The sequence below is a fragment of the Oenanthe melanoleuca genome, chromosome 3 (genome assembly GCF_029582105.1).
Source record: "Oenanthe melanoleuca isolate GR-GAL-2019-014 chromosome 3, OMel1.0, whole genome shotgun sequence".
In the NCBI taxonomy this organism is placed as follows: Eukaryota; Metazoa; Chordata; class Aves; order Passeriformes; family Muscicapidae; genus Oenanthe; species Oenanthe melanoleuca.
Genome location: NC_079336.1, coordinates 103,751,247 through 103,766,774, shown reverse-complemented (window position 1 = coordinate 103,766,774; position 15,528 = coordinate 103,751,247). Strand labels below are relative to the sequence as shown.

Here is a 15,528-nt window from a genome sequence, read left to right as displayed (position 1 = left end):
TGTCCAGAGACATTGTGAATGACCCATCCCTGGAACTGTTCAAGGTCAGACTGGATACGGCTTTGAGCAATGCAGCCCAGTGGAAAGTGTCCCCACCCACGGCAGCAACTGCATGACTGTTAAGGTCCCTTCCAACCCAAAACTTTCCATGCATGATTCTATGCATTGATAGAACCAAAACTCACTTCAGGCGAAAAAATAAGTGCAAAAGTAGCAACCACTCACAGGGGAGGATGTGAGTATCAGTGAAACAATTTGGACTGGTGGAGAAGGGCACCAGTGAATACAAGAAACGGGGTAACTCTCAAGTACTACATTAGTGCTCTGAGGAAAAAAAGGAAACTGCACTTGGCCAAGGGAATGAGAGAGCTGTAGAGAAAGGGCTATAATATATCCTACAATGCTGGAAAAGTAACACTGGAAAATGAGGAACTTCTTTCACCTCAGAGCAACAATGAAAAAAATATTTGAACCTGATTAGAGTGGTCTATTCTTCATCAGTATTAGAATAAAGCCAGCACTGCACTCCCAAAACTTAAGACTGAAGGGAACAGAATCTATTAAAATCAAATATAAAGATAAAAAAGGTTCATGAAAATGATCCAAAAAGCTAACAGTGCACCTTTCAGAGGCATAAGTAATATATTAATGACTCTGAAAGAGCATAAATATTTGTTTGCTATGCCCTTGATACAGCCCGATAGAATAAGACCTGACAGATCAGCATTTATTTTGCTGACCACTGGGTGTCCAGATTCTTCTGTTGCAATTAATTCCAGTGGATTGAAGAGGAAATACTGCACAGTTCTGCCAGTCACAAGCAAAGGCTGTAATGCAGCACCAGGTAACCAAGTCCTGCCCAAGACTGACAAATATTCTTCCATCCAGCAGCTCCAGGACACTGTTGCAGAAAGGCTCTGACTCCCCTCTTCATCTAAATTAGTTTTACATCAACAGTTCCTACTTTCCTGCTGTCAGCTAACCAATGATGAATTGATAATTCATTTTCCTGAAGGACAGTGTACATATATAATAAAAAATAATGATGCTGCTTCCATACTTCATGATAAAGTTTTCATTCTTTTTATTCAGTTTGGAGACTTACACAAGCCATTAGCTGGATTTCCATTTCAAGAATAAATTCACGGTTCACACAGATGTTATTTCAAAATCAGAAGCTTGCTGAAGATACTGGGATATAGGGCATGTGAAAGTGCTTTGCTAGGGTTTGGGGGGGGTTTTCGTTTTGGTTGTTGGTTTTTTTTTTTTAAACTACCATAGCAATGATGTCAAGTCACCCACAGCCTCTCATTTTTGTGCAACATGCATCATTCTCTGAAAAAAGTGCAACAGTGCAGGTGTGCAAGTAATAAGATATTATAAAGGAAAAGCATTCCTGGCCATAAAGTAAAATGATCAAACATCTACTTAGTTTTGTTGAATTCTGATACAAATGGGCTACGTGAGACCAAACCACCAAGGCCTATTCCACAAGGAACCCATGTAAGTCATCAAGTGAGCCATATTTCCTTTTTTAATTTAAAAAGTTTCATTATCTAGAGGAAGAATGTAGATATGTTTCTAATTTCTGTCTGACTATTACACGTATGAAGAAGGGCTTTTATTAGTAACTACCAGGAAACAGGCACACCGACCACAGATCTCTTGGCTTCACCTCACCACTGCAGAGGAAAGCGCACGCCTTTCATCGAGCACGGCAATATATTCTCCCAGCTTACTACCACATCCTCTCTGAGGCTTTTAACCACGGGACTGAATCCTGGACAAAGGAATCAGATGCCCAGAACGAAAGGCGCAGGGGAGCAGCAGCTATTTATCCACTCTTTGCAATATTCTTGTGACAGTGTGAAGCGAAGCAGCCGCCACCGGTGCCCACCGCCGCTCGATATTGAACGGTGGCGCGCAGCGGAAAGGACCTTTCCATCAGACGTCTCCAAAGATCCTCCTATTAGCAAGACTTAAGGAGGCCTTTGTCATCTCAAATATGCTCAGCTGCTCACCGCATGGCAAAGCAGTGTAAGAACCATTTAAAGATGTGTCTGACATCATTAATCTGTTTGCCCTCTGACCCGCGGAGCTGAACTGTAACTATGGCGACTAAAGCTTGACCTTACTACGCTGAGAAACTTTAAAGCTCGGTCGTATTTTGGGTCACATTGTTAGGATGAACAAAGGAATAAAGAAGAAATGTGACAGTTTCCTGGGAATTAAGGTCAGCAGGTCAATTGCCCTAAAGCTTTATTGTTATATGATAAGCAAGACCAGCAGAAATAATTTTTAATCAATTAAAATTAAATTTAAAAAAAACAAAACAAAACAAAACAAAACAAAACAAAACCAAAATCTAGAGCTTTTGTTGTCTGCAGAAGAAAACTGGCCTTTGTAAAAGCAATATGTAGCCCATCACTGAGCAAAATTATTGAAGAGCCTTCCCTGTACCATTTACAGCACAAACACTGGAAAAAATGGGCAATAGGCATCATTTTCACATCCTCGTATCAGGTTTGTTGTTAATTCAAGGTTTGGGGGTATGTGAAACGTATTTATTAATGGGTTTGTGGAATGGCATTTGCTAAAATTGTCAGTGTTTTCCATCCTCCCTTTACAAATGATTCATGAAAGTAGGTGGGAATATGCAGCCTGAATACACTGATTTGGAACATCTGTGTAAAAGCAGCATATGTCTTAGGCTGGGAATAAATACAGTATAGGGGCTTGTCCTAACTAAATGCTATGACAAATACCAATCCAAATATTTACAGTCTATAAAATCAGGCTTACTAACACTGTTTATACAATTAGGTAGTGTGAAGCAGTTTTCACTTTAATCATGCATCAGCAAAATTCATAGGTGTCTCCTCCATTTTATTATAGCTTCTAATTTATTTAATAAAATTATTCTACATCAGAATTAACTAATCACAAACATATTTTTTAAGCCTAGAATTTTTTCAGATTTTAGGTATTCCAGCCCATACCACGCAGGACCACAAATGTATCCTATAACAGCAGCCAAAAGGCAGATAGATGCAAAAGATCTAAGTTGTGTATTGATTTATCATGTTGGGTTTTTTAATTTCTCACATCATTATGGAAGAAAAACTATTGTAATGCAAAAGTGCAGCACAGACTGCAATAACTGGCCAGTTTAGCTAAGCATTTCACTCACAAAAGAATAGTGTGTGAAGAAAAAAGCATGAAAAGGATATCTCAACATAGTGTTTTGGGGTGCTCCACAATTAGTATATTTTATTTAATTATCTAATAATTCTGTAAGTGGATGCTAAAACAGTGGCACTTAATGCAGAACATTAGTACAGTGCAGGGCAGAAGTACCAGTTCAAGATTCTTATGGCTATTAAAGAACACAAAAGCTAAATTCCAGGCACCCTGAAAGACAGTCCTCTCTGCTTTTCTTTTTTTTTTTTTTTTTTTTTTGTTTTTTAATACTACAGATGTCCCTGAGAAATAGAATTCTACAAAACTGGTTTTAAAACGTGTATAGACTGCCAGTCTGACAAAAAAGCATGGCTAAAGTGTGAAGTGTGAATGCCATCAATAAAGAATTCAAATTTTGTTTAATCTTTTTTTTATTCTGAATTTGCATTGTTGGTTGAACAACGAACTGAAGCAATCACTCCTTCAGGTGTATCCATCCTGGGGAAAAAATGTTAATGTATCTAGAAAAGCACTAGAAAAGCTCTGAAAAAGGAATTCAAAACCTAGAAAATTTGTTTCAGTGTGGGCAAACGGAAGAATGTAATTAGTACACACATCCAACAGCAAGGTAGGAGCGATTTACCTGCAGCCACCAAACCCCAGAATATGTGACAATTCTGATCACACAGATTACTTGTCTTGCTGAGAACGTCCAATGCCACTGCCACCAGGCAGATCACAAATTGGAACAGGTTTTAACACCAAGGGCAGTTTGGAGGACAAGTATGCAACAGTTCATATTTAAGATATGAAGCAGACTATTCACCTTGGCAAATGGTGCCTTTTGAAGCTCTGCCTGTGACAGCCGTGATATCAAAAAATAGTGTCAAGAGGTTATTTGGGCCCCATTATGCAGAAGGCCACTCTAAATGTCATAAGGACACACCAGGTTATTTTCATCTTCTCTCAGCTTGATACAAAACATTTAAGAGTCAAAATACATTTGCTCTTAATAAACTATCCTTTTGAAATCACTGTATTTCAGCATTGTTTTAAAAACAGTGACAAACTAACAAACTTGCCAGCTTACTGCATAAACCCAGGGTGCTGAAACTTGGCACAGAAGGGGGGCATTCCCAGGTGTCACACTCCCATTACCCACTCAAGAACAAATAATTACTCTGGTAGTCAAAAGAGACCCTGGAAAACTTCTAAAACCTCAACAGTTATTACTTTTATACAAGAGAATCCCATCCGAAGTCATACATTGAAGTACTACTGAGTTAGCACAGAAATGGATTAAAGCCAGGAAATTCTAAGTTTAAGCTGACTCGCCATCCTTAGCACACTCTATTGTCCTTTATCCCTAAAATTTAATTAAACCTCAGTCCTGACCAGTTGTAATAAGTAGTACAGAAAACTGATTATCGGAATTGCTTTCCTCCGACGGTCTATTGTGCTACACTTCCTCTCTGCAAAATACAAAAGACCCTATGTACATTTTTCTTTCTCTGTGAAAAGAGGGCTGGAAAAAAAAAAATCCAGTCTGAACTTTTATTTAGTTGCCAATTGTGCTGTGGAATGAAACTAAGCATTTTCTTTTAAAAGCTGATTCAAATTCAGTACTTAATCACGCCATAGCAGAGCAAGAGCAGAAACAAATTATGTTACAATTACATTAGAAATTCTTCTACAAGATTTTGTTTTCAGTCACTTCTAATCTTTCAATAGCTGCTGTTTCTAAGACTTATATTTTCCTAACAGCATTTGTGCCTGCAACTAGCTGCTCTGATCAGAAACATTTGGAATGTAAGGAAAATATGCATGTGCATGTGTGTGCAGAGCACAGACAGAGAGGAAAGCAGTCACATTTGATTATAAAAAAAAGTTCTAGAAGCCATGAAATACTTCCTTCATTCTTCTATGTGGTTTTTTTTTTTCCCTTATTCTGGGAGATTATTTACTCCTGTACTAACCAATTTGTCTTCTCTGCTGCAGATCACTGAAATACACCATTACAAAGTAATGGTTTTAAAATTTTAAATATTATGAACTCCACTTCAAAAAAACAGACCCAAAACAGGCCTCAAGTGCCTACATTAAAGCACATTCACCACTAACTGGATGGATGACTAAGAGGTAAAAGAGCTGGCAGGCCACAGGACACACAAATTGAGAGCCCAGGTTTTAAAACTCCTCTTTGTCTGCAGTGCTCTCCCTCTAACCCAGAAATAGTCAGATGACTTGAAGATATCAAACATCTGTTTTCTAAACAACACACTAATGCCTACAAAATTTATAACACCCACTTTTGAAACAATACAGAAGACAGCTCAGTCTGCAAATCCAAAAACTTTAAAGGAATCTTAATTAGCAATTTCAAAAAGATGCCTATAATCCAGGCAGCATATCACTGCCATGAGATGAAATAAAAAATACGTGCACAAAGCTACCTATGGTATTATAAGGATATCCAACAGAATTTGAAAGCCTTTGGGTTAAAACTATTAAACTTGTAGAGCTTCAAAGTTGAAAGGTACAACCCTTCACAGGCCAGCAACAGGTCAGTGCCTGTTACAGCGATGCCTCATCGTTCCTCTGGAAAATGACTCCTGGTTTGGCTGCCACAGCTGCCTTCATTCCCATCCACCTCTGCTTTTTGCCACAAACACAACACAGCAACGTGTTTGCTCGCCAAAATGAAAATGCAAATCCCTACCATGTCCTCCTGGCTCTCTGGCCCAGTTTATGTAAATATGTTTTCCTTGTACACAGCATTCTACAGATTGGGGTACCATAGAAAAGGACAAACTGACGTTCCTTGTGTTTCTGCACAGCATTCTTGGGTTTATAGAGGTACAGTGGTATTTTCCCAGCAGTCACTCCAAAAGCTGCTTATGGCCAATGTTAATAACTTCTCTTCACCTCTAAGAAGGGAACGAACCCAAACCACCCTAAGATGAGAAGGCAGGTAGATTTCAGAGCTGGCTACATAAGATTAATAATCATAGAATCACAGAATATGCTGAGGTGGAAGGGATCCATTAGGATCATTGAGTCCAACTCCTGGCCCTGCACAGCATATCCCAAGAATCTCACCATGTGCCTGAGAGCATTGCCCAAATGCTCCTGGAGCTGTCAGACTTGGTGCTGTGACCACTTCCCTGGGGAACCTGTTCAGTACACACCCATCCTACGCGTAAAAAACCCCTTCTGATATTCAACCTAACTCCCCCCTAACTCAGCTTCATTCCATTTCCTCGAGCCACTGGTCACAAGACTGAAGAGATCCTGCCCTGTCTTTGGCAGCACCCACTGCTCAGGGACTCCCAGAATAAGCACTGCACATTTCATCAATAGTTACATGAGACTGTTTCTACTTGAAACCTTAAGTAACACAAGCACCACATTGCGAGAGCAAAGGGTTGCTACAGTCACGACAAAATGAACAGCTGCCACACAATTTGATGAAAGTGCCAGTTTCCATGCCAATACCACAATCCTTTCAATGAGGCATTTGGCCAACATATTAAAATCCTTAGACCATCGGGAAAACAACAAAGTAATTCCACAGTAACAGCCACAGAATGTTATGGCATCTATTGTTATTAAAAATACTAGAATTACAGGTTACAAAAAGAGATGAGTATTTTTTTTTAGTTTCAGAAACTGAAAAGCAAAGAAGAAAAATGTTTTTGTAGTAATATGACAGGCGACATAAACCGTAAGAAATGTGACAGCTGCATATGCCAAACTCGTACGCTTACTAGGAACAAGTCTGTACGAGACCTCTAAGGCAGAAGTTCACAGATGCAGCACTGAAGTCAGTTTTGAATGGTGACGGTGGGTGGAAAACCATAACTAGCAAGCAGCAGGGCTTTGCAGTTGTTTTGCAGGCAGCTGAGAACGGTGAAGTAAATAAACAAATACGTGAATCTGAGCCAGCAGCAATTTGTGACGTGCAGTGTGACTGGCTGTCATTCAGAGCCGCCTCATCTGCTCTTCGAGTGGATGGATTTGACTTGAAACTGTTCCACGCACACATACACGGAAAGTTTCCATTAAATCCATGGAGACTAAACAGAGCACCTAATGAGGCTTAAAACTTGACTTTTCACCTCTCTGAAAAGCATACCTGCAGTACAGTTAAAGCTGACCACAAAAGCCAACTTCAGCTCCACAGTGCAGCACACCAGACCCAAGGGTGCGGTGGAACAGGATGGTCCCACAGCACTTGTCTGGCATCATCACGGGCTGCATGGAAAAGCAGCACCAGCAAAACGTATTTCATTCTGGGAGGAAGTCTGAATTTTTGGCAGCTGGGCTGACTAAAGGCCTGGCCAAACACAAGCTGATGCAGAAGTGGAGATGGGGCTGCCCTCTGCAGCAGCAGCCAACCAGATGCATTCCGCAAACCCATTTTTAGATGCTCTTGCCTGCAGTATTGAGGACCTGAACTCAATAACCTGAATCCCTTCTGTTATGTGCTTCTAGGCTCTGCTGTGTGCACAGAGCACAGAGAGCACAGAGCTGACCCGGCACAGCACAAAATGATTGTGGCTGAACAATCCATAGCAATCACGACTTACTCACTAAAGAATTTACAATTGCAATCAGAACCTCTCTACAACCCCTGGGAAAATGATCAAGAAGAAATGAAATAGGCTTTGTTATATCCACAAAAAATAACGTGAAATAACATCAACTAGAAATAAAGACAAATACTAGGCAGGCTAACAACAAATGGAGTTTTCATTTCTCTCTGGGGCTATTTTTAGATGCATTCATATTTAAATATGAAGGTAATTTCCCAGTGCAGCTGTTAACAGCTCTTCCTGAGATTCTCTTGGAGTTTGGGTGTTGCATCTGCTGGCATTTGCAAGGCAAACTTCTGGTTTCAGTGCATAATAACTACAAAAGCAGATGTTTCAAGAATCACCTTCAAAAATCATGCTTTGCATCTCAGGAGGTATTATGGTCAATTTATTTGTAAAAGGTTTGAGGTTTTATGTACAGAACTATATTGTTATTGTAACAAGCATCTTGCATGGTTTTTTATCTACATGAAGATACGCTGAGGTACATATCAGGTGAACAAAGTCTATAAATGATGTGCTAGTTTGGGCTGCTGGTGGTTTGAGAAATGCATGATTTTAAAGAATCACTGCTAAGGTCAAGAACTACTCCAGTTTTAATGAGGGACTCTGTCTGCTTCTCTCATTCAGATGAAGATTTTATTTTTTCTTTGTCAATAAGTGGTAATTAAATAGTTCTCACACATTCTACTGTATCTGAAAGCCTGCTTATGTGGAGAGAGATCCAGTAATGCTTTAATTAGGACTACAGACATATCATATTTAATTCAGATCATGGGTCCAGCTAGCCCTGTCAATACCACCACCACACAGATTTTGCTTTCACAGCAATGTGCAAAACTGCGTTTTGCACCTCCGAGTTTTTGTCAAAACACCTGAAGATTAGAAATAGATTTATATTCTGGTTTTAAAACCCATCTAGAGTACCAAGCAAAGAAATGAAAAGCCAAACCACTCAAGGGTGTATATCACTGATCTCTCTATCCCATGGCATCACTTACACTCTAATGACTGTGCTACAGACCTCGTGCTTAAACTGCTATTCTGGCAGAGCTAGGCCTGCCTTTGACATTTTTTACAAAAGGGTATGGAGACGAAGCCTCTGGCAATGTCACAAACCTTCAGGAAGAGAGGTGGGGTTTAGGGTGGAGAAGCAGGTGGAAGAGTGACGATAAAGCAGCTTTGAAAATCTTTTTCCCCACCAATGAACTGGATACAAAGCTACTACAGTGTAGACCACTCTTAGGGGAGACAAAAACACACCCAGCTCTGTATGTGAAATGCAGTTTGGTTCTTACTTGTAAGGTGAGAGGAGAAACAAGAAAGTCAAAGAAAGAGTCAGACTCTGTTCTTCACTAACAAAGCTGCTCTTGTCACCTTCTCAGGCAAGTCAACTCTCTTACGTGCTGCACATCACGCACAGCCACATCCTCCCCGGGGTCAGCCAAAATGCCTTTCTTTTCCTGAGTCACAGAGCCGAAAGTCTCTTATGGGTTCCTACTAGTTACTTCTCTTTAGGACTCCCAACACTTACCCCAAGGCCTTGGGATTGGCAGCAGCAATTAGTGTGTGTTCACCAAAGGCCAAAGAACAAAACCTTTGAGGAAGGAGATTAAAGATGGACTAAGGAAGGGGGAAAAAAAAAAAAAAAAGAAAAAAAGAAAATGAGGAACACTGCTCCAGATACGAAGCTTAAAATGAATTTCAGATGCCGAGCCCGATGAAAATCCAGCCTCTTACCACTTCAGTGAACTTCATCCTCAGTAGCAGCAAGTCATACCCACTAAATAATGCATGTACATCACCTGCTCAAAGTCATTCCCAGGTCTTAGGTCTTCTCATCCCTTCCCTGCTTACCAGCAAGTTCTGGGCAGACACCTGGTGGGGGAGAGCTTCTCTCATTCCTCAGTGTCCCTAGTCATTCTAGGTGCTGGAACTGGGTGAAGACTGAAGAGGGATTGCTCTAGGAATACTTGGGAAACTCTCCAACTTGAATGTGCTTCTGAGACTCAGAGGAAGTAAGATGCCTCTGCAGAGGAATGAGATTTCCTTTACATTTGAGGCCAATTCTAAACAAAATTTCATGGTTAAAAAGTAAAATCACCATTAATAATGTACTACTAGGAAAGGAAATGTGAAAGAACACACACATATGCCTTACAACTATTTTTTTTTTTTTGTTTAGCTTCAAGGATCCTTCCACAGCACATTCAGCCAGCAGATGCTGAAAACACGCCAGCGCCCACACCGATTCACGCAGATGGTGCTGGTGGGGTTGAGCCTTGTACAAAACTTACTTGTCTTCTTAACTATGATAAAGTTTATGCATGTGTGTCCCTTTCCTGAGTCAGAATCTCATCAAATGTAAGTACATTTCTCATGGCCAGGGAAATTTCAAAATTCCTGTTAACTCACTTTTAATGACCATATCAACCCATAACTTTCTGCCAACCCCATTAAGTGCTGCTGTGCAAAGCTATTCCTGAAACAGCCTCTCTTGCTGAACAGAAGACAGAATAATAACCCCTGCTCACGACTAAATAAATCCGTTCAGACAATGTAAACTTAGTCCTTCCTGAGAATAAACACTTTTGAGTTATTCATATATTCAACACTGGCACAGTCTTTCGTAATTTCAAACCCAGGTATTACACAAGCAAATCAGCAAATGCACAGACTCCGGCTAGTTGCTAGATGTTAACACAGACTAGACACAAACAACTGGGGTGGCACATTTGGCCAAAATAGTGTGCTAATGCTTTGATTTGATTTGCCTGCAAAGCAGGGGGTGTACATTTTTGTAGAGATTACAGATCACCACCTAATGCCTTCAGCAGCACTGCATCCCCATACACTTACTTTGTGTTTACTGAGAATGCTGAATATTCAAATGGGGGAACTCATACATTATACAAGCGCAGAAAACTTGGCCACTGTAATTTTACCAGATTAGACCTAAGTGAAACTGCTCAACTAATAGGAGGAGGAAAGAAAATAGGAAACTCTCTAACATGCAAAAGGGGCCAAAGAAGGACAGCGAGGGAGAGAAAAAAGTTCAGCAGAAGCAGCTTCTCTCGGCATAAGATCAATGCACAAAAAGCTGGAATGTGAATGTTCCCATGTGGGTTGATGTGTGGAGAAACAACTGTCGGGCACTGGGGGAGGAGGAGAGGAGCTGGGTAAGAGGGAGGGCCAATGCAGAAGGCTTGGCAGAGAGAGGCTGAGTACAGGGAGAGGAAAGACAAGGGCGGAAAATCCTCTGGGGCTATCAGGAAGTAAAAACAAAGAGAAAGGACCAGACGAATTATTTTCATGGTCTGCAAAAAGACTTGAGAGAAAGCCATGTGACTTTCAAGCTTTCAGAATAAACCTAAGAAGAACTGAGATTTATGAAAGCTGCATATGAAAATATAACAAGAAACATGAACTTAGCTCAACTGATTGTTTGACCAGTGTCTAAACAGGCAACAGCAGGAGCAGCAATGAGTTCCAACATTAACAAGCAAAACAGGAACATGGGCAGAAAGGAGTCATCCACCACAAAGCCCCTTCTTAGCAAGCCCCAAATCACCCCTGCCTTGCATATTTCTCCATCCTCAAAGGCTGGCTCTGGGCAACTGTTGCATAAGCAGCAAATAAAGCTCCAAGAAAGAGCCCAAGACCAAAACTGCACCAGATTTTTTTTCCCCTGCAATTTCAGAAGGTTTCAGGTTGTTTTTTAGGTTTCTTTTGGTTTTTGTTTTTTTAATCTATTTCTGTACTACTGGAACTCTTTTTAGAGAGGCAGGTGTAAAAATGCATTTACCACTTTGTTCAGCTCAGTATAGGCCTCATCCATAAAAATGTGAATTTGCAAATGCATAACTACCCTGAGGGCAGAACAGCAGGTTTTTTCCTTCACAGGATTCTTCCTCACACACACTAGACATTACTAACAATCTCAGTTAAAGTCTTCAAGGTTGTTTTGGAGGAATACTATTTTTCCTCCCTTTAACACACTTTCAAAGTCACATCAAGCTAAAGGAAAGTCTATTCTGTTCTGACAGCATCGCTTACTTTGTCAAGTAAGCAAGGAAAAACTCCATGTTCTTCGTATCTGTGAAGGAGTTAGCACTGTTTCTCCTAAAAATCTTGTCATGGTGGCTTCTTGGTTTGACATCTAACAAATAGAAGAAATTGCTTTTAAAATACAAATATCAACTTCAGGTATTAGGAGCAAACTTTGCTGGAATGGACTTTATGTAGTCATCTTTCTATACCCACTGCAGTATGTCCTGTAAATAATAAAAAAATAAATACCTTACTCAAAGGCTTTGCAATTTCAAGTACCCTATTAAGTTATTTAATTTTGCTATCCATAGCACATGATCTCACAAGCAAAATTGTTTATTTGCCTTAGGGAAAATACAGATGTGATTGCATCACTGGTGTTTCTGAGTTGACAGGGCATTTCCCTGGGGCTGTTTAGGAGAGCTGGAAAGAAGAAAGGGGAGAAAACATGGAGAGAAATGGGAGGAATGGCAGAAAATACAGGTGCAGTGGTCTAACCTCCTGGCCTTTACAGAGAGACAAAATAACCACAATTACAACTACTATCTCTCACATTCCTCTGGCAGGGAAAAGAAGCACACTTGAGCCAACCTAATTTTAAATAAGTATTTAGTTTTGGACTCTTCATACCTTTCTAGCTCTACTGTGGAGTGTCTTGCCTGATTACACTCCCATTTTTGTTGCATTTGATACAGAACTGCAGTACCAACTTTAACCAGGTACTCTATACACATACACAATGCTGAAAGCTGAATTTGACAAATGTTTGTACTTGGAAGGAATGTATCCAAACCTGGATTCTAATTCTGAAATGGTTCTGACCATTTAAAAACTAAAGTTTAACACAAAATGCAATATGTATTTGCTGAGAAACTCGACTTATTGTATATCAGGAAATCTTACAGAACATGTATCATACTGAAGTTCATATATCATAGTGTCCTCTTTCCTTACATGTCTCTACAAATCAGCCTATGCCTAACTTGGATTTGGGACGGCTTGCTTTGGAAAATCAATATAACCTCATAAAAGCCTGAAGCTAAAACCCACTAACATTCATTTCAGCTTATTCCATTGAATATCAAAGTATACTCTCAGCTTTATCTGACAGAAATCTGTCCTTGAGATGCTCAACGAAGCAAGGGTTCACTTTTGATTCTTGAAGACAGCCAGTCCTCTCCTTCACTGAGGATGAGTGATCTCAGATTCAATTTCACTTCCCAGTCAAGGTGTTTGGTTTCTCAATATTTCATAAATGTCCTGACTGGAAATGAATATGACTGGAACCTGATCTACAGCAGGACAAAGTATATCCAAAAAGCCTGTCAAGTCACAGGGAGAGTCATTCAGGTCAACCCTTGGCTGAGGGAGTTCCCAGAACTTCAATTCTTATCACACCATCAGGATGTTCAGGAAGGAAAAAAAAAAAAAAAAAAAAAAAAAAAAAAAAAAAAAAAAGCATCATCATTACACACTGACCTAATAGCATGTTATAAACTTGCAGTAAGACTCTGTGAAACGCATTATGAAGTGTAAGTACTCTGAATTTCCCACCCGACACCTTTTAAACCCTCTCAGCCCATGAAGCATTAACAAGATTACCGTGTCTTCTGAAAGGTAATTTCCCTGTAGGTCTGACAAGAACTGCAATCTCAGTGTCATGAGCATTAATTAATTCTATAAACAAAATAACACTATTTTAACTTAAAAATTCAATTAAAATATCTCATTATATTCCTAGTCTTTGGCTCGCCTGTGTTAAATATTCATATCTTTAGTCCCAACATATGAGTAACTCCATCCCTATTAAGAGAACTTCTCTGTTCTCCTGGAATTGAAGACACCTTGAATTCCTACATTTTAAGAAAAAGATAGAGAACCTGGTTAAGATCGCCATGTACAAGAGGATTTTTGTGGAGAGTATTTTAAAGGCTACCCACGTTCTTAAGAAGTATATTTATGGAGTTTACATAAAAGAATACAGTCAAAAATCTGCTTGCAACAGCACATTAAAGACCTTTCAGTACTCCAGAGCAGCTGTGACCTGGTAAAATCTAATTATTTTTCATATGCCCTTTGGAATTCTCTAGGAAGATGTACTGTAATTTCCAACCAGTGCCATAAGCACTGGGCCAGCCTTGGAATTAAGCTGAGAGATAGCTGGATGACTACCATATACATCTTTTAAAAGCATCCCACAGATCTGTGTTAAGGCTTAGCAACATGGCACAGCAACATAACCCTGGAATCTGTTAACTAATGCAGCTAAGTCAGGCATGAGAAATACCAAATATACAGCGTGTTTGGAAAATACTACTATAATCTTAAAAGAATCTCAGTTTAAAAAAAAATAAATCAACAGTATAGCTACAGCATTTACAAACTCTTGGCATTTGCACAGCCCATTCTTCTGTCCCACATGATGAGACCCAGGCATGTTGTAGTACCTGATGTATCACTGTTCATATAATGCATGTACATATGTATCCATATGCCTGCAATGTGCTAGATGTGCATTAAGATGTATATGCAATACAGTTTATTATTCTGAGCTGGTTAGGGCACAGCTCACTGCCAGGACTATCAATACAGACAATTGCACCCTAACCTGAAGTAAATTTATTATTAGTTTTAACATTCCTCAGGGAAAGATTAGAATTGAAGTGACAGCAAAAAAATCCTTTTCCTTCCTTATCAAGGGAAATCGATCCAGATTTTTTCTAATTAGCAGAATAAATACAGTATCTATATAACATTTCATACATCTAAGCATCAAATCCATCAACCAGCATTTAAAAATTTATTTAAATCCTCTTGAAAAAGAATGAGGTTTGCCACCTTTAAGTTTGTCTGGTTTTGTTCTTGACAAAAGATATCAACAGCAATTGAAGTATTCAAACTGTACACAAAGGTGCATCTATGTGGTAGTTTCCATACGATTTATAAAAGTCAAGCCCTCTTTGAAATCAATGGAGCTTGGTCTTGTATTCTTCTGATACCAGCAAAGAGTGCAACTGAAGGAGAACTGGGATCAGCAGAGACAGTTTTTGGGAGTCTGCCTTCTCCCAGACATTGGCTCTGTGCTGGTCAAAACCCTGCATAAGGTGGCCAAGATCACTTGTGCACGGCTAATGAAGAAAACAGGATGCTCATGAAGGCAGCAGCTGTCTGGAGGGAAAGAAACCCCATTTGATGGAAAAATTTTAAAAAGCCAAAATAATAGAAACATCAACCGCATCTGCCAAAACTAGCACTACTTGTGTAAGCTATGAGTAAAGGAAACTGGGGTTTACAAAAAAACACCTGGAGAAGATATTTTCTAGTTTGCCCTTTAATTACCATAAATTTCTGGTTGTGTTTGAAGAGCAGAAACTTTAGGGAAAATCCCTCAGGACTGGAGCCTGGCGAGGTGACAATCATCCTCGATCTCAGTCCCGCCGGGCACGATAAGGTATCTGGCGGTGAGCGCCATCCCGGGTGGGGCAGGAATGAGGCAGTTCCTATCCACCCGATGATTCCAAACAGAGTCACCTCGGGAAAAGCCTCAAATCTTCCAAAGCTGCCCCAGCCTGCAGCGCCTGACACGAAGCGCCACAGACACGGAGATGCAGGGGAGCGAGGCCGCTCACAGCCATGTGGCGACTGGGACGGAGGAAATTTTATTTCTTTGTGTTTTCAAAAGTTTGGGTTTTTTTAAAGCGCC

The 15,528-nt window shown here is 40.0% G+C and overlaps 1 protein-coding gene across 9 annotated transcripts in view; it reads right to left on the bottom strand.

The window, feature by feature from the left end:
• The window catches only part of MACROD2 (mono-ADP ribosylhydrolase 2), an 841,709-nt gene that overhangs the window by 714,922 nt on the left and 111,259 nt on the right, over positions 1-15,528 (bottom strand). The window lies entirely within an intron of this gene.